The sequence below is a fragment of the Temnothorax longispinosus genome, chromosome 1, assembly GCF_030848805.1.
Source record: "Temnothorax longispinosus isolate EJ_2023e chromosome 1, Tlon_JGU_v1, whole genome shotgun sequence".
NCBI lineage: Eukaryota > Metazoa > Arthropoda > Insecta > Hymenoptera > Formicidae > Temnothorax > Temnothorax longispinosus.
Window position 1 is genome coordinate 13,646,456 of NC_092358.1, and position 22,264 is coordinate 13,668,719.

General features: G+C 35.9%; 1 protein-coding gene and 1 pseudogene across 2 annotated transcripts in view; both read left to right on the top strand.

The window, feature by feature from the left end:
• LOC139809977 (odorant receptor 13a-like) overlaps window positions 1-22,264 on the top strand; it is a 602,938-nt gene that overhangs the window by 381,914 nt on the left and 198,760 nt on the right. The window lies entirely within an intron of this gene.
• LOC139813546 (uncharacterized) lies at window positions 2,947-4,098 on the top strand (annotated as a pseudogene).

Consider the following 22,264-nt stretch of genomic DNA (forward strand, 5'->3'; position numbering starts at 1 on the left):
TATTAGAAGAATATTTATAACAGTTATACAAATTTATATGGATAGATCCATTATAGAGTATATATTCATAATTCATATATGATTATCTATCACACATGATAATATACTAGTACCTATATAAAACCATATATGACTATATAAAGTTATACTTAAAGAGATTTAGCCATATATAATATTGTTCAATATTATATTTCCATTTCTTATATGACCATATATAATTATATATTTACTAATATGAACAAATAAGAGGTATTTTTTCCCGAGTATATAATCATGGCATATGTATATATGCTTATATATGGCCATATAATATTGTTTAAGATTGTATTTTCCATTTCTTATATGATCATATATAATCATGTATCTACTAATATAAACTAATATGAATAAATAAGAGATTTTTTCCCGGGTTATGCGGTTTTAGACATGTGTATGGTGCTGGGTAAGGTTTTTTTTTATAATGACTCGCTTTTTATTTTACAGATAAGTTAGAATAAAGAAGTTGTTTTTCTTTTTGTAATCACGCGGCGCGACGTTGGCCCAATAGGCCTATTTTGTAATGAGCCGGCACTGGTTTCTGACATTCACCCGACATTAAGAAAAAATTATATTCGTATATCCGATTCGAAATTTTATTACTCTTTTTAAACTAAATTTGTTTCTTAAGAATTTTTGAAAAATTATATATTTGCGCTGGTTATGACACATGTAGACTATATATAACACTTACATCAAATTAAGAAGTAGTCCACCACGTAAGATGGTTGGCTCACGATCCAGAGGTCCCAAGGTCTCGAGTTCGAATCCCATCAAGGTAAGTGTGTTTTTCAAGTACGAGAAAGTATTTATAATTATAGGTTGCATCTTAAGAAACAAATTTAGTTAAAAAGTAGTAATAAAATTTCAAAATAAATATAATTTTTTTTTATGTGGGGTGAATTTCCTCATTAGAGAGTGTTTTAATTCTAGTATTTCTTTGTAGTCTACTATACTCAAATAGATATAGAAATGTGTAGAATATCAATATTAGTTGTAGTTTTACTGAAAAATTTATAGATCAAGATGCACTAAAAAAATACAAAAATTTACAAAAATGTTCCATATCTAGCATTTTCATGTAGGATTTTGTAGTACTTTTTAAATTCATGTAGAATTTAATAGAGTCTGGCAATTATATTTTATAGTTTTTTGTAGTACATTTTTATTTTTTTTTTAATTTTGTAGAAATATTTCCGCTAGGGTGGGCCTGAGCATGACCCATCCGTCGAGCAATTTCTTCAGTCGATGGTCCGGATCTTTTCCTTGAGTTTTTCCGCGCCGCGACCTTGGTCGTTACACATTTCCATTGATCACTCACACAACACCACTTGTTTGCAATTCTGAAAATTCCCGCAAGAAATTTTAATTAATCCGCCAAAGTGGCGCGGCCGCCTTGTTTCTCTCGGGCTGAGGTGCTATCTCCGATCTTTCCTCTCGGCCGAGCTACCAGTGGGCAGTGGACGCGACCCTGTCATGTTACAATGTTACGGAAAATGTTGTTAACCAGGCATTAACGTTAATAGCCGGTCTATAACGTTAACTCCCGAGAATCTTGGGCGATAATGTTATTGACCGAGGTTTACCGGACGCGAGGTGCGCGAGGAGGGTTTACCGGACGCGTATTTAAATGTGATCCAGAGACTGTCTAAAATTTAGAACAACTTTATGCGAGAGTTTATCCCCTCCTCTGGTTTATACACCAGTCTCTATTATGTTAACCTTCTCACCTATGCCTCACTCATTCGCGACGTTTCGAACCGTGAAGTTTGTTGTTACAATGCGATATTCCGGTCTGCAATTGCTCTGTAAGTAAATCCATTAGTCATCTGATTTTAACATAGATAATTTACGCCTTTACCACATTGCGACTCCGTTTGATGGTACAGGTAGGGCTTTCGAATCTTTCTTACCCACCTGGTCTTTCAACCTGGCGAGATTATTTCTAAGATGCGAGGGATGTGGAGCGAGTGCTTACCGGCGTATATGGAATTTCGGCAACGGTACATCTATAGGATTTCAATCCTTTTTTTTTTTTTTTTTTTTTTGACTGCGTCTTTTATACTTTGTTCGTCTATTGACTACGCCTTATACTCGACTTCTTTTTTATTATCTTTGTTAATCTTCGTATTTGACTTTATGTAACTTTTAACGCTGAAGAGGACACGAATAATGTGTCGAAACGTACGTTAATATATATATATATTTATTTTTATAAATTGTTTGCGCTTTGATTACCGCGCTTGGCTCTAATTGCCTCTCCTATTCACATTGTGTTAATCTAGAGAGCCTATATCTTTCTTTATTGTTATTGACCGAACTATAACGTGTAAGAGTTATGGTGCGATCCCAATGGTACGGAACGTATGCGCAATGCGGAATTGGCGGAATGAAGTCCATCCAATCGCAGATATTCCGCCAGTTGCGTTCCGCTGAAATATAATTTTCCGTGTCCCATGGACCGGAATTCGCGGAAGCGCAATTGACGCTTGCCAATCACTAGATTATTTCCCATATATAGATCCTTTCATTGTATCTATCGGAACAGTATATATTATTGGCACGCACAGACTACGCTTTCGCATTTTCCGCTCCATGGAACACGGAAAATTATATTTCAGCGGAACGGAATCACACGTACATACATGCAATACATCTGTCACATTAACGAATTCAAAAATGTATTCTAAAAAGTTGTTTGTTATTATTTGCGTATTATTAAATAAATTAAAACAATGTTGGTGTCCATTTAAAAAGCAACAACTACGCAGTAAAATTATAAAATTATATTCATTATATATAATCGCAGAAAGAAATGAAAATGAAAAACAACGAAGATATTGGGTACGACCTATATTTAGTATGGAGAGAAGATTAAAACAAGGAGCAAGTGAGAATCTTATAAAGGAAATGCTGGCCAAAGACAGAGAAAAATATCGAGATTATTTTAAAATGCCACCTCAATTATTTAATAAGTTATTAACATTGGTCGAACCAGTCATCATAAAACAATATATTATTCGCGAACCTATTTCCCCTGACACTCGGCTCCAGATTACACTGCGCTATTTATCATCAGGGGATAGTATGAAATCCCTGTCATATGCCTTCAGAGTTTCACAAAACACAATCTCAAAAATTATATCCGAGACTTGTGAAGCTATTTGGAGTTGTCTAAAAGATTCAGTTTTTCTTATGGACAATGAAGAGAATTGGAAATCTGTAGCCGATGAATTTCAACGATTGTGGAACTTTCCGAATTGTATAGGTGCTATTGATGGAAAGCATGTTCAAATCCAAGTAAGTTTTAAATGAAATTCTGAGTTTATTTATATAACATTAAAACTTTATTAATAAGAAATAAAAGGCTTTGTTAAATATAAAAAGATTTATTTTCTATTCAATGTACACAATACAAAATTATGATAAAAAGACAATATATGTTCTTGTTACAGGCTCCACCAAACAGCGGATCAACATATTACAATTACAAAGGCCATCACAGTATTAATCTTCTTGGAATCAGCGATGCAAACTATTGCTTTACAATAGTCGATATTGGTGCTGAAGGTAGGCAAAAATGATGGAGGAGTCTTTCGCAATAGCGAAATTGGGAAACGCTTCGAAGTTAATTCGTTCAAACTGCCAAACCCGAAACAAATTGAAATTGACGGACCAGAGTTACCCTATGTACTAGTAGCAGATGAAGCTTTTCCATTATCGATGTACATGATGAGACCATATCCGCGAAGTGGAAAACTCGACATTGGGAAAAAAGTATTTAATTACCGACTTAGCCGTGCAAGAAGAGTTGTGGAGAACGCTTTCGGCATATTAGTGGCTCGATGGAGAATATACCGAAGGCCAATCATCGCGAATGTCAGCAATGTACGTAAAATTGTACAAGCGACTGTAGCACTGCACAATTTTATTATAAAAAACGAAGCGCAATTAACGGGAAGTAAATCATATTTACGCACTGGTGAAGAACTGCTGCATACAAATCATGGAGTTCGTAATATGCCACTTTGTCGAAGCCGCGGCAATAACAATTGCAGTTAGAGAAGCGTATTCAACATACTTTCAAGGTACTGGTGCGTTATCTTACCAATGGGAAAAAGCGTTGCAAAACAATTTTTAATTAATAATTGACGATAATTGACGATAATGATAACACTGATGAGGAACACTTCTGATAGATTTTTTCCCGTAGAATAAGTAGTACTGTAAGTAGATGTAAGTTGGTAAAGCGTAGATATACTTATAAACACTGAATAAACTCATTTGTAAGGCTTGTGTGTGGTATGTCATAATAAAAATATAAATTGCTTGAAAATAAATTGTATTTGTTTGAAACTAAATATACCTAGTACAATAATAGTCATACTTAATATTAATGTAATAAAAAATGAAATTGTAATAATAAAAATAAAAATAAATAGATTTTTCTTTTATATCAAATAACAGATTAAGTGAACATAAAGTAAATATGATTTATTTATAGTTATTCGTTAATTAATTTATCTTGCTCTTCCATGAGCATAGCAAGGAATTTCATTTCTAATTCGGTTCGCTTTCTGTATGGCAGTTTCCTTAATCCTTCTCCGAGTAGAAGTAAAAATCCATCAACTCCGTCAGGTTGTTTATTAGTTTCGCGTAATGTTGAGAAATTAATCACGGGTCCTCTAGCATTCACGGGGGAATGTCAACGTGAAGAAATTTAAGCAAGCGCGGGTAAACGGCGGGAGTGATGTGTATGTGTATGCCATCACTTGGTGCTTACAGTGTAAAAAATATAAGAAATAGGCCAGTCAAGTTACGGATTATTTGAGGCTTAAATCTTAATCTATATTAAGAGCTCATCCGTATCAAGTCCTTGTGTTAGTGGACCGCTCGTGGTTTTCGCGCGCCGCGCCGAGGACAGCACAAATAATTAGGTTTTCGTGGAAAATGTAACAGTCATTTATTTAAAGTTGATTACAGGATCGCACTCGCTATTACATTCATTCCGATTCGACTCCGTTCTCGATATCGACAGTTACCAGTGTCGCGTACGAATTGCTAGGGCGCACTTGGCTCACTGAGCTCCCGGCCAGAGCAAGCGAAACGATCGCGGCCGGAGCTCCAAACTTTTCCGCGAGGAAATTTCGAGACGTGAAAAACGCTGATTGGCTCCAAATCGTCGAGCGACCAGACTATTGGTCGCAGTACGAGCGATCACGCGAGGTACATCTGTGGTCCGGGCGCGAGCGAAAACACCAAAAAAAACCGGGGGGAAGGCAAATAAACGCGTTTTGGAGCAAATCGAGCGTTCTCGAATATTCCCAACGCTCGCTTTCACTTTTCGAGCGTTAGATTCTCAACACCTTGCATGTTATTATTTGGCAGATCATCATTTAATTCCAATTTGTATGCACGAGTCACTGTAAAATAAAAGGAACAATAATAACACTGGCAAACAAAACCCATTCAGTATCATTGTTAGACGGGACAATATAATTTTTCAATAGATAACTAATGGCATGCTTTACTAAGGGACATACCTCGATTACTATAAATAATACCTACCAACAATGACTACTAAATTTTTATCCACATTTAATATATGTGTTTCCTCGTTAAACGGATGAAAGCAAGAATGTTTCATCAGGTCAAAGTTTCCTGAGAGAATATACCCGCAATATCAACATTTTTATCCTATAAACAAGTAACAAATATATAATCATAACTCAAATATATAATTCAAACTCCCGCATATTAACAAACTTATATTTTGTAAAGAAGTTGTTCAATATATAGTATTGCATTAATATAAAATTATTAAATCCGTGTAAAGGATCTGGTGAAAATCAAAGAGAGAGTGGGCTAAGTAAGAGCCAGGCGCTGTTGACGGTGCACAAAGGTTAATTCCTTTATTTATGATAAATCAAATTTTTAACGTACGTTTCGGTCCGAATTTTGGACCATCTTCAGCGATAATATAATAACGAAGTAATATATATTTATTCTGAGGATGGTCCAAAATTCGGACCGAAACGTACGTTAAAAATTTGATTTATCATAAATAAAGAAATTAACCTTTGTGCGCCGTCAACAGCGCCTGGCTTTTATTCAGCCCGTTCCACTCTCTCTTTGATAAAATTATTAATTCAAAATTACATTATTTAAAATTTAAATAGTTTTTAATAATATTCTTACGGATGACATTTTGTCTTATTTTCACACTCGCACACAAGGACACAGACACAAATATAAGGCTTCCGCAGTTTCCGCACGATCTTCTTCTTTCTTCCAGTGCGGATAAAATAGAAACTTGCGGATAAAAGTCGGCGGATGTGGCGGAACGAACGTAAAAAAGGACGAACCAATCACGAGCGTTCCGCCAATTCCGCATTGCGCATACATTCCGTATCATGGAATCGCACCATTATAGTTATATTTTTTAGTCTACCGCTCGTACCGGCGCTACTCAGCGATATTCCGCGCGATCTGTGCGATATCTGTGTATGATAGCGAGAGTGAAAAAGAGACGAGCGTGACGAACGAGGCAGGGAAAACAGAAGCTAGCGAGCGAGAAAAGCGAGACATTGGCTGCGTTCAGCAGAACGCAACAGTATTGCAACTGCTTTATGATTCTCTGCTGAACGATTCTAAACGCACCTAAAGTCTCAACACGTTCACTCAGCGGTCGCCATAATTTTCAGCGAATTAAAAGTACGTAAAACGTCAAGCTGTCAAGCAAAACGTCATCGACATATAGTATGGACTGTGGTATGGACTACGCGATGTATAAATGTACGGACTACGATATGTACAAATATTAATATAAGAAAATAAAGAAATATATGATTACAAAGAAATATATAATTTAAATAAATTCGGGTTAGCATATAACATAGAATGATAGGTTAAGGGGGTCTATATCACATCAAAGTATTACATTTTATATACATTTAGGGGGTCTATACACGTACGAGTTTGGCTCGCAAGTCCGGCTCGGCTCGGCTTCTACTCGTTCGTGGATGAGATGTTACGAGCCGGGCTCGGCGTCAAATGAGCCAAATTCGCACATTTTCTTTTCGTGTGTAGTGAAAAAACGTTCGAGTCCGGCTCGGGAATCAAGCTCGCCGACCCGGACTTGCGAGCCAAACTCGTACGTGTATAGACCCCCTAAATGTATATAAAATATGTAATACTTTGATGTAATACTTTTGAAAATGGTATATATATATATACCATTTTGTAACTTTCTGTGCGTTTCCACTGTATTTATTGCGTTATAAATAATATTTTTATATGTATATTTATATTTATACATTCTCAGATGTTAATACACTGGAGGCAGTTATTTTACTGATAACGTTTTGCTTGAGATACAGCGTACTTTTAGTTCGCTGAAAATCATAGCGACCGCTGAGTGAACGTGTTGAGACTTTGAATGCGCTTAGAATCGTTCAGCAGAGAATCATAAAACGGTTGAAAATTGTTGCGCTCTGCTGAACGCAGCCATATTTAGCGTATTTTTAATTAGCTGAAAATCATGGCGACCGCTGAATGAACGTGTTGAGACTTTGAGTGAATTTAGAATCGTTCAGCAGAAAATCATAAAACGGTTGAAAACTGTTGCGTTCTGCTGAAGCCATTGTAAAACGATTTGCAAGAGCAAAAGTAATAAAAAGCTCTAACAAACGTTAATTCCCAATTTTACTTGGAAATTGTTGTGAATTTAGATTTACGAGAGAGACATTATCACACATATGGCCAAACATTCTCGTTACAATATGCGACTACACGAATTTTTGAGTCTTGTTGAAAATACTGTGTTAGTATTCGACTATAAGGGAAGTAATTTGCTGATGTGTGTATAGACAGTACACATGTAGGCGGGGGATAATAAAATATTCTATTATTTTAATAGGCATAATAATAAAAGAATTAAATATCATGGTAAACGCAATTTTTCAGATTCATAAATTATTTAAAATATGACGTACATATAATTTGATTGATGGTTATGATAAGCTACGTTGGAACATGTTGGGATGTATTGAGTATGTTTGGAATGAGAAGTATGGGTTGAGGGAATAAAAATGGGTGATGATGTATTTGGGTGTATAAAAAAAGTGTGCTATATTAAGGTTTTTGGAGTGAGGAATGCGGGTGGGGGAATGGAAGTGAGCAGTGACGTGTTTGGGTAAGAATGTGTTGGGTTATATTGGGACACGTTGGAGTATATTGAGGTAATTTGGAGGCGGATCGTGATGTGTATGTGTATGCCATCACTTGGTGCTTACAGTGTAAAAAATATAAGAAATAGGCCAGTCAAGTTACGGATTATTTGAGGCTTAAATCGAATTTGAATTCAGGCTCTTAATTTATATACCATTTGATAGTAAATGGCACTGATAAACACATCAATTTTGTGGTTCGTCAATCCCGCTCGTTTTTATAAAAAAATAAAAACCATGAAAAATTGGCCTCTTTCGACCTCTTACTCGAAACCCTGCGAAAACCGTTTGAGATACAGCAAAATTGCACATAAACAATTTTGTAGAGAATCAAATTTCCTATAAAAAAAGTTACGGAAAGCATTTCTCTAAAATTAATAGCTTAGGCGTGAGTGGCGCCCGAAGTCGCGTGATCGAAAAGTGACTCTCGGCGAATTCGCAAGTTGCTCCAATTAGTTGTAAAATTCAATATATCGGTACTTCAGCATTAAATAAAAAATCCCCCAAAATTTAAGGCCTAACCAGATATAATAGGAAAGCCATTTCTGGGGTCAAACATTTTTTTATCGATAAATTTAAATTATGACAAACATGTAACAAAAAATTTTTTTTTGTTCGTTATCTTTGATCAGTCATATCTCGGAAAGTATTAGTCGGATGATGATAAAAAAATTTTTCACTTTATAGGTAATTTTATTCTCTAAATATTCAATCTTTTCATATTCCGCCGTAAGTGCCACCGTTGGCCTGCCAACTTTAAATCAAGACAATTTGTACCTTTAACAGAGATTTACGGGGTGAATAATTTGTTATTATTATTAACATTAGATATGCCTTGAAACGACTATGCAAGTGGAAGGTCTCACGAATATTTTTAATTCTTTATGTTCTTTTTTGTTTTATATTTTTAATTTATTAATTGTTAAAACATTTTTACCAATATTTTGATGGTTGTTAAAAATGCTCTATATTTTTGCAAATTTAAACCTCTTCGCATGTGGAAACAATGAACAAATCGGTATAAAATATCAAAGTTTATCGGAAATTGTTTATAACAATACATAAATTAACAAAACGAGGAGAAAATAAAAATAAAATTTTGAAAATAATACTACAATGTAGCGCTTAAAAAACCATAAAAAAGCATAACCATTTATTTTTGTATAATTGTTTAAACATTTATTAACTAAAAAAATGTAAATTTAGACGGTTAGAAATTTTTTTAATTATTTTGCTGAAGAGGTTTAAATTTGCAAAAATATAGAGCATTTTTAAAAACCATTAAAATATGGATAAAATTGTTTTAAAAATTAATAAATTAAAAATATAAAACAAAAAACATCATAAAATAGTTCTTGAGTTACATACGTTAGAATTTGCTTAGGAATGCGTACATACATGAAAGCCTAATACAGCTAGGTTTAATCAACCAAATCTTAAAGTATTATATATGAAATAGGGATAGAAAAAACTGAAGAATATAATGGAATTAGAAAAGTTGCCAATAATTGTTGGAATTATACTCTCCGACGGGATCGAGATGGTGGTGGTGATTGGTAACGAACGACTCTTATGTATCTGTTATTATAACTCTTTATTCTCGACACAGTATAAGACACCGTATATAAGACACGTGTGCACACGATAAGCTCAGACTCTCGTCTGTCACTTCGTACGGCGTGCGCGCCCGCGTTGCTGCGCCACGCAGTACCCTCTGGAAGGGCGCGAGTGCTCTACTCGCACAAAGCAACTTTCCAACACTCCCTCCCTTTGTGCGGGTAGTGGGCTCGGGTCCTCTAAGTCTCTTTCTTATTTGAAAAATGGCAAAATATTAGTTCCGAGTAAGATTTTGCTTTTAATTGCTCTTAAACTCTAAATTCGCTATATTATCTCTAAGATATGCGAATGCTTTCAAAGGTAACAATTTAGTCATGATATCAGCTAAGTTTTCTCTAGTTTCTATTCATCTAACTTCTACTTTCCCTTGATCTACACATTGTTTGACAAAATCTCCATGAGTATCTGTCATGTGCTTTCGGTTTCCAGTATCTTCTCTTTCTTTTAAGTTTTTCTTTATTTCTTCTAGTTCATCATCAAACATCTTAAGTTTGTGACTTCCATTTTTCTTAATGCAGTTTCCTGCAGCTCTATTATCACACCATATTATCGACGGAAAGAATGTTTCTCCAACATGTCTGAGTGACTTGTCCAGTGAAATCACTTCTTGACATGCCTCACTCATTGCTAAGTATTCAGCTTGACATGTAGAGAGTGTGACATAAGTCTGTTTATGACTCCTCCATGCTATCACATCTCCAAATAGCTTGATAATATATCCTCCAGTAGATGTAGAATTAGTACAATCCCTGAAACTTGCATCTGTGCAATGCTTCTAGCTCGTTTGTTCTTCCTCTAAATATCAGTCCTCTATTTACCGTTCCTTTCAGATATCTAAATACTCTTTTCACATCTTGCCAATCTTCTTCTGTAGGCTCTAATTGTTTTCTTACCAAATAGTTTACTGTAAAGCTATATCAGATCTTGTAGCGTTTGCTAGATACATCAAATAAGTGTCCGATTTCGCTCAATAAAACAATAGCTAAATAATAGAAACGGTTAAATTACGAGCTATTAATAGGTGTATATTTATTAAAATCAATTTAACAACAAATGTGTTCGCAATATAAAAAAACAACGTTGACGTTTCAAGCCTTACTTGGCCTTCTTCAGAACAAACCGCATAATTCCAATTTAATCGCTTCATAAACTTTAACGCATCAAATCACACTAAAAAGGACTGAAAATTCGCAACCGTCGCAACATATAAAAAGTCAAACACCTCAGGTATTCGTCAAATGTATATTGTCGGTTGTCTCCTCCGCCGCAAGAACAAGGTGAACATCCGTGATGTCCCTGCATTCGCGAATCTTTATGTCACCCGACCGTCTTAATGGCAATTACTGAACACAGTATAAAATTATGATAGGAGACGCGAATAATTAAGTAAAAATTTGTTAAGCGGAACACTCACATAAGAAATCAGTGCAGCGAAAGATACGGAGACTTCCTTCATCGTCTCAATAGTATGTGTGATCATCGCGAGAAATTACAAGCGACTGTGGCAATGCTCGCTTCGGAAGGGCACGGATTGTTGTTAAAATTTCATATGAGACAATACGTTTAAAATATCAAAATAGGCATCGTTCAATAACTCCGTGTCCTTGTTTAAGTTTATACCGTTTGCCTGTTCTTTTATATGTATCATCTCCGCCGTTAATCTTTTTTTTATAATTATGTTCGATTTCCAAAATGCGAGCATTGTCTCAATCAAATGCATGATCGAATTTCAAGCTATGCTCAGAGACAACCGTATGCTTTGTTTTATCTAATCTAATGTTGCTTATATGCTCCTTTAATCTCGTTTGGAGTTGTTTCTTGGTTTCATAAGGAGACCTTTTCGGGCAGACTGCTGAGTTTCTTTTCCAATCATCCACTCCAACATAAAATTGGAATAATTTAATGTTAATTGGAACAATGCTCGCATTTTGGAAATCGAACATAATTATAAAAAAAGATTAACGGCGGAGATGATACATATAAAGGAACAGGCAAACGGTATAAACTTAAACAAGGACACGGAGTTATTGAACGATGCCTATTTTGATATTCTGAACGTATTGTCTCATATGAAATTTTAACAACAATCCGTGCCCTTCCGAAGCAAGCATTGCCACAGTCGCTTGTAATCTCTCGCGATGATCACACATACTATTGAGACGATGAAGGAAGTCTCCGTATCTTTCGCTGCACTGACTTCTTATGTGAGTGTCCCGCTTAACAAATTTTTACTTAATTATTCGCGTCTCCTATCACAATTTTATACTGTGTTCAGTAATTGCCATTAAGACGGTCGGGTGACATAAAGATTCGCGAATGCAGGGACATCACGGATGTTCACATTGTTCTTGCGGCGGAGGAGACGACCGACAATATACATTTGACGAATACCTGAGGTATTTAACTTTTTATATGTTGCGACGGTTGCGAATTTTCAGTCCTTTTTAGTGTGATTTGATGCGTTAAAGTTTATGAAACGATTAAATTGGAATTATGCGGTTTGTTCTGAAGAAGGCCAAGTAAGGCTCGCGTCAACGTTGTTTTTTTATATTGCGAACACATTCGTTGTTAAATTGATTTTAATAAATATACACCTATTAATAGCTCGTAATTTGGCCGTTTCTATTATTTAGCTAAATACGACATCAAACTTCCAATAGCTTCTCTATAAGGCACTCTTTTGATTTCTTCTTTTTGTATCACATCTTCATTGTTCGATTCTTCTAATCTGCTCCTTTTATTTTTATTGCTTACCTGTCTAGTGACCATAGAAGTACTTTGAGGTTTACATTCCTTTATATGGAACTTTTTCAGCACACTTTCTGTATATTGTGCTTGATAGATACTCATATATTTGTCTTCTTTATTTCTCTCTATTGTAATTTCTAAAAAGCTCTTTGGTTCTCCAAGATCCTTAGTCTCAAATGTTTCATCTAATTTGCCTTTGATTTCCTCTAATTTCTCTAAGTCATTACTTGCGACCAGCATGTCATCCACATAAAGCAGTACTACTACCATCTTTCCTTCTTTCCTCCATGTGAACAGGCATGGCTCATGTAGGTCATTCTCTAATCCAAGTTTCTTAGCCTCTTCTGAAAATTTATTCCATCTTTTTGGACTTATCTTCAATCCATACAAAGCTCTACTTAATTTGCACACCTTGGTCTTCTTGGTGTTTTCATTCACTTTCACTCCTTCTGGAATTTCCATATATATTTCTTTTTCTAGAACTCCATTTAAAAACGCAGTCTTAACATCTAGCTGCAAGCGTATGAGTTATACTTATTTATTATTGCCAATATAGATCTAACCAGTGACAGTCTTGAAACGGGTGCATATGTCTCTTTTAGATCATACACGTTTCTATCTTTACAACCTCTGATCACAAGTCTTGCTTTGAATCTGGTTGATCCATTTGTCTCTAATTTTCTTTTAAATACCCATTTTGAATCTATTGTGTTGGGTAGTTTTCCATCTAATTTCTCTAATGGTCTATCGACAAGTTCCCACACTTGATTAGCATACATAGATTCAAGTTCCTTTTTGACTGCAATTTTCCAATTCTCTTTTGTTACTTGACATAGCTTCTTCATAAGTGACAGGCTTCCCAGCAAACGAAAAAAGATTGAAAAGAATTAAAACGGGATTGCCAGGAATTCAATTAAGGACTTTCCGAATTCCATTCTGTCCAAAAAAGGGATTGAAATAGTTTCAATATTATGGAATTCCTTATTTTGGAAAGAATTTGTCTTTTTTGAATCCCATCCAATTCCGACACAAAAATATTATATCACTGAATGCCAGGTTAGGGATTAGAAAGTTTCGTGATGAATTCCATTGAATACCATTGATTCCGTTAACGAAATGAATACCACTGAATGACAGGTTAGGGATTGGAAAGTTTCGTGATGAATTCCATTGAATACCATTGATTCCATTAACGAAATGAATACCATTGAATGCCAAACTAGGAATTAAAAATTTCCGTATTGAATTCCATTAAATTCCGTCTATTCTGACAATAAAATGAATACCATTGAATGCCAGGATAGGGATTGAAAAGTTTCCGTGTTAAACTCTGTGGCGGTACGCGCCACCAATAGTACACGCCCGCGCGGTATCTGCATTACCGGCAGTTCGCGTCGACGCCGCTAGGCGTCGCATCGCCGGGGCATCTTCTTGAGTTCAAAGTTTCGTCTCGACCGCTATGTAAAGGGACCCCCTACGGTGCCTGACAGATCTTACAAATCTCATTTTCGAGCTAATTGCCCGTCGGCAGTACTGCGTGTAATGCCCTTAGGCATACACAAAAGCTCACCGACGAACAACGGCGCTTGGTCGCCCAACGGAGGCGCGAGACGTTTTCTAAACCATCTAATGCCATGCAATTCTATAACCTTTACGGATTCCATAGGATTGGATGGAATTGAAATTTTTCTTTTTTGGATTCCATGGGATTGGACTATCTCATTTCGAATCCCATCTAATTTCATCTAATTCCGCCAAAAAAGGGATTCAAAAGTATTAAAAAATTTCAATATCTTTTAATCCTTTTGCGTTTGCTGGGTTTCTATTCAACGATGCCACAAGACATTGATGTAATTCATCTTCATACTCTAATGTTTGACACTTATTTGTTTCTACGAAACTATAGTTAGCGAAGTTAATATCCTCTATCGGTTTTTGCACTTGTTTGTCTCTAATATTCTCTGATAATTCACATATTTCCTCTTAGTTTTACTTCTAGTCATTGGAGCGTTACTCCATCTTTCGTTTTTGTTCATTCGTTTCGTTCATCCATTTCGTTTTTGCACACTCTTTCGTTTTTGTTCATCTATCTGTATTGCTTGTTTTCTTGGTCTACCTCTTTTTCTTTTCTCTAGTATTTCTTGTTGTAACTCTTCTTTCTCTTTATCTTCTACAAATTCTTTCATCCAATTCTTGTTCATTTCTTTTTCATTTTCGGTTTGACCGTTTTTATATACATCTTTATATGTTATCTTTTCATTGAATCGGACATGTCGAGACTCTATAAACTTTCTCGTACTTGGATGCCATAGTATATATTAGCCAGTATTAGTGTATCCAACTAATATTCCTCTAATTGCTCTTTTATCAAATTTTGATGTGGGCTTCGGTACTTTTGCATACCAAATGCATCCGAATCTCTTCTAAGTTGTTCTAAGTGACAGGTTGTCTCTGGTGAAAACTTCTTCAATGGAATTTCATACTCTATAGTTTTGTGTGGAGATCTGTTGTACGCATGCACAGCAGCGTCAACTGTTAGCTCCCACATACTTTTCGGTAATCCGGAGTCGAACATAAATATTCTTATTTTCTCTTGTAATGTTCGGTTGAACCTTTCAGCTACTCCGTTATGCTCTGGAGTATACGGTGGCGCAAATATGTTTTCTATCTTTTCTCTTTCCAGTACTTTTCTAAACGCACCTCCCGTGAACTCCTTGCCTTGATCTTGCCTTGCTTTGATCTGACGTAGCACAGTTTTTCTTCTTTTCTTAGTAAATTTCTGGCATGTATGAGGTATTTCTCTAAAGCCTCTCCAGATTCGTCTTTCGTCTTTAATGAGTATGCTTTTGCCAATCTAGAATGATCATCTATAAACACAATAATAAATCTCTTTTGACCTGGATATGAGGTGGGTTTTATCGGACCCATAATATCCGTGTGTATGACTTGAAGTGGTCTTTGTGCTTTAGTTCTTGTTTCTCTAAATGGCAGTTTTTCCATTTTTGCCATTATACATACTTCACATTCTAATATGGAATCATCTAACTCTACTTTCTCTAATCTCTTATCTAATTTCTGTAATCTTTTTAGTTGGCTTAGTGATGCATGACCCAATCTAACATGCCATAACATCGCCTCATTTATTCTTCTTGTTTTCTCTGACTTCTCTATTATTGAACTTTCGCACATTTCTTCTGTATTCTCTAATGATTGTAGATCTTCTAATTTAACCGTTTGATTGAGTTCTGTACTTGTCTCATGCTGTACATTTTTATTCACACTTGTGAGTTCCTCCTCATTCTCCCTCCCAATCGCAGATCCAACATTTTTATACTCTTTTAATTCTCCCTCTGAAATTGATAACTCATTGTTTTAAATGTTTGTCTGTGATTGTTCAGGGGACTCACAATGTGACACTATCTTTGCTCTACATCTATATACTGCACATTCTACTCTACTATTATTCTCTACATTGTTATTTTTAACCTCAAATTGTATCGTCTAATTAGGTTTATTATAATTTCCTCTAAAAATTACTTTATTTGTTTGTTTATTATATACTTTAAGCAACTTATTATCTAAGTAAATGCTAAAACCAGCCTCTGCTAATTTTCTCAAAGACAGTAGATTCTCTGATACATCTCCTGTTGCTATTACTTCTGTTAATCTAATCTCTTTCTCTTCTTTTTCTCCCGTTCGCAACAAAAGATCTCCTTTACCGTCTATTACAATATTTGCAAATTCATTTTTATTCGCACATTTGATAATCTGATTTTCACACCTTTCAAAGTTTGACAGAATCACGCTTTTATTAACAATATGATCGGTTGCTCCCGAATCTGCTATAAAATTAATTAATTCTTTTGAATTATCTCTACTCTTTATTAATCTAATCGTCGCACCTGACTCTGATTTATCTTCTTTAGCTTTGGCGGTTATTGTTGCTTTCTTTGCTTTAGCCTTGCTGTCTAGTTTAACTATTTTTCCTCTATTATTTACCCCTTTAGTGCTTGTTTGTTCGGCTTTATTCGGCTTATTTTTATTAAAATTTGTATTTTTATACCTTTTTCCTCTAAATCTTCCAGCCTGTGCCCCGGCGTTTGGACAGTCTTCTCCTTTGTGACCTCTAACTTCTTGGCAATAGTAACAGAACCAAGCTCCTGTTTCAATGAGCGGGCAGTCCTTAGCCATATGTCCTAACTTATTGCACCGGCAGCACTTTACAGGTTTTCCGTCTGTTTCTAATTTCACTCTCTGTGCTCTAGCCTCTGTTTTCTCTAATTGCTCTTTTTCTATACTCTTTGTTTCTGCTTCTGTGTAATAAAAGATTTTATTTCATCAATATTCATTTTTTTTTGCGTTGTTTGTCTTTTGATCAAATCGGCATTCCTCATTTCTGGTACATTAAAAGCTACCGCCTGATAGAATGACGATCTGATTTCTTGCTCTGTGAGAGGCACTGCATCCTCACATGATTCATATTCTTTAACTATAGAGTCAAAGCGTTCGCAAAAATCATTTATTTTTTCATTTTTCTTCATTTTAATCTGATAGAGTCGAGCTCTTACAGATGTATGAGTTACATTTATTTTATTCTTTTTATATTCTCTTAATTTCTTTAAAATCTCTGATGGTTTTTTTTCATGCAAAATTGTCTTATGATAATTTTCATCTATATGATTAATTATGATATCTCTAACAAAACTTTTTCTTTTAGCGATTTTTAATTCCAAAAGATTTTCTGGACTCTTTATACTTGCATCTATTACATCTAGCAAATCATTGTTCATTAACTCTGATTTTAAATAATCCATCCAGAGATCAAAGTTAGATTTCTGCGTAAGCTTATACTCTTTTTTAATATGTAGTTTTTGATTATTTAAATCAATTTCTATCGCGTTTTTAAATGCTTCTAAATCTCTACTTTTATCTCTAATTTCGGCTGGGCAGATTGCTTCTTCTACTTTTTTCTTTTTCGGTTCTTTTTGTATTTTAATAACTTTTTCAATATTATTTTCTTCTAAATTTTGTATATTATCGTTATTTACCTCTAACCGTCTAAGTTTCAGTCTTTCACTCTCTAATTAGCCACCGAAACTCGCACCATATTCTCTATCATAGAATTCGCCTGCATCATCACCCTTTCCAAAGTTTTGAATGTGATCTCTAATTTTCCAGTCATCGCCTCATTTCTCGCGATGAGTTTTTCTTGTTGTTCATACAGGATCTTACTACCAATCGAAAGAATTGGTCTATCCTCTCCCACAAATCTCGGCAGTCGAATTTCTTCTGTAATTCGGGGTTTCTCTTTTGGTTTTGAGGTGGCCCCTCGTGTTTCTAGCTCTTTCTCTTTCTCTATATCTGTGTAAATGTTCAGATTATTATTTTAATTTCATCCTTGAACACTTATACTTACACATTTGCTATCTCTAACCTTCTAATTTTCTTCTATTTTACTCTTTGAACAATATTCTCTTATCTTTTTCTTCTATCATTTATCTCTCTAGTCTACCAGGAGATTCTGGTCCTTCTCTACGCAACCTTCGTCTCGTCTAGCTCTATCCATCTATATCAGGATTTCAAATATCAATCAAATATGAATAATATTCTTTTTCAAAACAAATTCATAATTCAATATATTGATATTATAAAATTTATAATTTTATCGTCGAGTTTTTCTCAACAATGAAACTTATTTATTGCTTACAAGACCATACAGAACGCACTGCAATTCATAATGATCTGAAAGCGAGAAACCACGCGCCTCTGCAGAGTCATCCGCACACGCACACCACTATCCCGTGCGATCTCCAGCACTGCTGAAAAGATCTATAGGATATCGGGTTAATCACGCACGCGCACGGGACTCGTACAGATTTACGCGGCCTCCCTAAACAGCAATCAAGCTACACCGCACCGCAAGTCATGCTTGATCACCGACCCGATGCATGTCAATTTTGAAAAGAAATTCCATACACATACATGTATATACATATGTGTCATGGTGTCGCATCGATGCTATGTTTTTCTAATCGATCATGCGTCAGCGCGTGCCCGGCAACAAGTTCTTTGCGAAAGACTCTTGCCGTTCACGATCGAACTTCCGCGCGCCAAAAAAAATGACTCTCGCTGTTCACGATCGGACTTGCACGCGAACGTCGCCGGCTTGTTACCAAGCGGCATCTTTCTATCTCTTTCTATCACACATTTATTTTCTATTTCTTTTTTTTTATTGCACATCTATTCTCTAATTTTCTTAGAATTTAGTTAATTTCTGGCATCTACTCTTTATACATCTAGTCTCTACTTTATCAGCGCTGTTTTTCGTGTACATCGACGATGATTTCTCTATCTACTTCTAGCACCGTTTATTAAACGTTATTGTTTCTTAAGAAACTTCTCGTTTTGCTCGTCAACAACAAGAAGTATTGTTTACTTACCCTCTAATCTTCTATTCTCTGTCTGCGTCTAATTCGTCTATCTGTCGTCGTTGCCACACACTTCTCACAGATTGTTTAAAATAGAAAAAAAGCAAGTAGAGAAAATGTAATTGAGGTGAACAAGCAACAGGGATTTAGTTATCTCAATATATTGAGAAGAGCTCCTGTTGAGCCGACATACAATATAAATAAAACATATAATATCAGTCAATTCAAATAATAAACACATTAAATAGTAGCGCAGTTCAAATCAAAGCAAAATAATAATGTTTACATCCTATAAATGAAAAAAAAGGTTAAGCATAATTGATACATATTAGCAATAAAGATGGCATATAATAAGTTTCTTAAGACACTGTGTCATGATTGCGAGTCTCCAAACGTTTGGATAACGCTATGAAAGTATTAACATCGTAATACGAAAAATCGTGGCTTTAAAATTATACCGTAAATACAAGTAATCTTTGAGAAACAACGCACGGAAACTTAAACTACTGAATTTGATAATACACAATGCAATGTCGAAGCAAATAAATCTAATGAATATTAATGTAACGCAAAGAATTATGTAAGGCATGTACTGCCTCGCCCAAGAGTCTTAAATTAATGCTACGAGAACACAATGTGAACCGCAAACGGGCCGAACACAAGGTATACAATATCAAGGTTATTTAACCGCACCGCAAAAATTCTAAATCTCCCAAAAATAATATTGCACGACGAAGCGCTTCTAGTCAAACACACCGCGGAATCGGCAGAAATATAATTAACGGGTGTACGCGTGGTGTACGCGATACTCGGCTTATCGATATTGCGATCTTAACCGCGATAGAGACCGTCGTTAGACAGCGTTATTCGATGTAATCGGAAGGGCGTGAGCGAGCCCTCAATGGCGTGGTCCACGCTTATCCGAAACACGGAAAGAAAATGAAACGAAGTACTTAACGTTGAAAAACACAGCTCGATCGTCATAGGCGGCGTTAACCAAGAATGCAATTCTCGTGAGAACTCTCGTAATTCGTTTCTTTCGTCCCTCTCAGGAAGCACGCCTGATAGACATCCCTCATGCGTAGGCCAGAATGTTCCCGCTCTTTTTTCTTCCGTTTCACGTGGTACGCACGGCAATAGCACGCATGCAGCTTTCACTCAGGTCTGATCTCGAGGATCTTACTGCGCACTGTAACGCGTGCATGAGGCCGGTGCGGTGCCTCGAAAGTAATCGCATAATGACACCGCTTCGTACAATACGTTCCGATTATTCGGAATCACGACTCGCACGAATAATTGCTACAAGCGAACGATCTCATTCGACCGTATTTTATCAGGATTACTCGCGTTAACGACGGATTCTCGCAAAACAAGCAAAAGAACAACGTGCTTTCGGGATCACGGACCGTCGGCGAATGACGCAGAACGCGGTTCATCACGTATCGTCGCGTCGCAAGCGCGGACCGGTAACGACATTTGACGATCGGCAGCGCGCTCCCTGCTTCCGGCGCCGCGGACGACGCGGTCGCCGCGTCGCTCTCGATTTCCCTTGCGATAGTCGATATTTTCGAGAGTGCGCCAAATTCGAACACAGATTTTCCGCAGGAAAATCGTGCCCTGGGCCCATAACCTGTTGAAATTATACTCTCCGCAGGGATCGAGATGGTGGTGGTGATTGGTAACGAACGACTCTTCTGTATCTGTTATTATAACTCTTTATTCTCGATACAGTATAAAACACCGTATATAAGACACGTGTGTACACGATGAGCTCAGACTCTCGTCTGTCGCTTCGAACTGCGTGCGCGCCCGCGTTGCTGCGCCACGCAGTGCCCTCTGGAAGGGCGCGAGTGCTCTACTCGCACAAAGTATCTTTCCAACAATAATAATTAATAATAAATTGCCAAAAAAAAGAATTATTGAAAGTGGTTGACTTGAACATAATTATTTGCTTATAATTGTTTAGCTTCTTTATTAAGGAAGCTTCTTGAGACTTTCGAGAGGAAATGGGACTATTTAAGCTATCTAATGACGTATTAATCATTACTCTACGATTATTAGTTTCGAAGATATAAATGTTCAAAGTGTAACATATTTTTGTTGCATCTGTGCTCCCAATGTTACCGTCTACTTACTGTCGACAAAGACGTAATTCTACGTCAAAATTAAAAATATTCGTAAGACTTTCCACTTGCATAGTCGTTTCAAGGTATATCTAATGTTAATAATAATAACAAATTATTCACCCCGTAAATCTTTGTTAAAGGTACAATTTTGTCTTAATTCAAAATTGGCAAGCCAACGGTTGCACTTACGGCGGAATATGAAAAGATTGAATATTTAGAGAATAAAATTACCTATAAAATAAAAATTTTTTTTATCATTATCCGATTAATACTTTCCGAGATATGACTGATCAAAGTTACAATATCAAAAAAAAAAAATTTTTTTGTCACAGCTGTCATAATTCGAATTTATCGATAAAAAAATGTGACCCCAGAAATAGCTTTCCTATTATATCTAGTTAACCCTTGAATTTTTGGGGATTTTTCATTCATTGTAAGTACCGATATATTGAATTTTTCAACTAACCAGAGCAACTTGCGAATTCGCCGAGAGTCACTTTCCGATCACGCGACTTCGGGCGCCACTCATACCTAAGCTATAAATTTTAGAGAAATGCCTTCCCGAACTTTTTTATAGGAAATTTAATTCTCTACAAAATTGTTTATGTGCAATTTTTCTGTATCGCAAACGGTTTTCGTAGCGTTTCGAGTAAGACGTCGAAAAGAGCCAATTTTTTATGATTTTTATTCTTTTGCAAAAACGAGTGGGGTTGACAAACCGCAAAATTGATATGTTTTTATCAGTGCCATTTAATAAATTAAGAGCCCGAATTCAAATTAAATTTAAAATCGTAACTTGACTGGCCTAAAATTGAGCCTCTTTGATTTGTTGTGGTAGCATGTGACAGTCACGAAGTTATTCTGACCTGTTTGACAGATCACGCGTCGCTTTAACAACCTTAATATTACAAAACGTTCCCGTTAGATGAAAAATACTTGTATGTAAAATTCAATCACATAAGAATATAAGCAAGACCGATTGCGGCGAAAGATCAATGAGACATCAGCCGAGCTAAAGGGCTTTTGAAAGGACCTTTATTATTAGCAATTTTGCATTTTTTTAATGCGATATTTCGACGTT